We start from the raw sequence: 810 nt of genomic DNA, 5'->3' as shown, positions 1-810 counted from the left end.
GATGGGATCCGGTGCTTTAGTGCTGGTATGATCGCATCCGACATGTTACCCCGGTCTTCGTCCCTTATCCTTGCCCCTCCCAGCTCCACTACAAAGACGATTGTACATTGCTTTGGCCGCTCCCTCTCAACTACGGAGACGAGTTTAACGCGGTTTCCACCCCTCCCTCTCAACCGCACCAGTGCACGCTTGCCGCGCCACAACGCCGACGCTGGACCCGTGAATCGTGAGCACCCAGCTATGACTTACCGCACTCGTGCAAAATAATAAAACACGGTAAATATATTACTTACACGTGCGTTTTGTTTTGCAAGCGGCGCGAAAAAAATTAAAAAAGGAATGCAACACGAGGACTTCCCAGGAGGTCACCCATCCTACTACTACTCTCGCCCAAGCACGCTTAACTTCGGAGTTCTGATGGGATCCAATGCCTTAGTGCTGGTATGATCGCATCCGACATGTTACCCCGGTCTTCGTCCCTTATCCTTGCCCCTCCCAGCTCCACTACAAAGACGATTGTACATTGCTTTGGCCGCTCCCTCTCAACTACGGAGACGAGTTTAACGCGGTTTCCACCCCTCCCTCTCAACCGCACCAGTGCACGCTTGCCGCGCCACAACGCCGACGCTGGACCCGTGAATCGTGAGCACCCAGCTATGACTTACCGCACTCGTGCAAAATAATAAAACACGGTAAATATATTACTTACACGTGCGTTTTGTTTTGCAAGCGGCGCGAAAAAAATTAAAAAGGGAATGCAACACGAGGACTTCCCAGGAGGTCACCCATCCTAGTACTACTCTCGCCCAA

The 810-nt window shown here is 52.0% G+C and overlaps 1 non-coding gene across 1 annotated transcript; it reads right to left on the bottom strand.

Annotated features, from left to right (window-relative positions):
- Positions 1–336: 336 nt before the first annotated feature.
- On the bottom strand, positions 337–455 carry LOC119348381. Its single transcript, XR_005168912.1, has one exon. It is a non-coding gene; the product is annotated as a 5S ribosomal RNA (ribosomal RNA).
- Between the last annotated feature and the right edge of the window lie 355 nt (positions 456–810).

Source organism: Triticum dicoccoides, unplaced genomic scaffold, assembly GCF_002162155.2.
Source record: "Triticum dicoccoides isolate Atlit2015 ecotype Zavitan unplaced genomic scaffold, WEW_v2.0 scaffold90849, whole genome shotgun sequence".
In the NCBI taxonomy this organism is placed as follows: Eukaryota; Viridiplantae; Streptophyta; class Magnoliopsida; order Poales; family Poaceae; genus Triticum; species Triticum dicoccoides.
The sequence above is the reverse complement of the archived record's forward strand: the minus strand, read 5'-3'. Positions and strand labels throughout refer to the sequence as shown.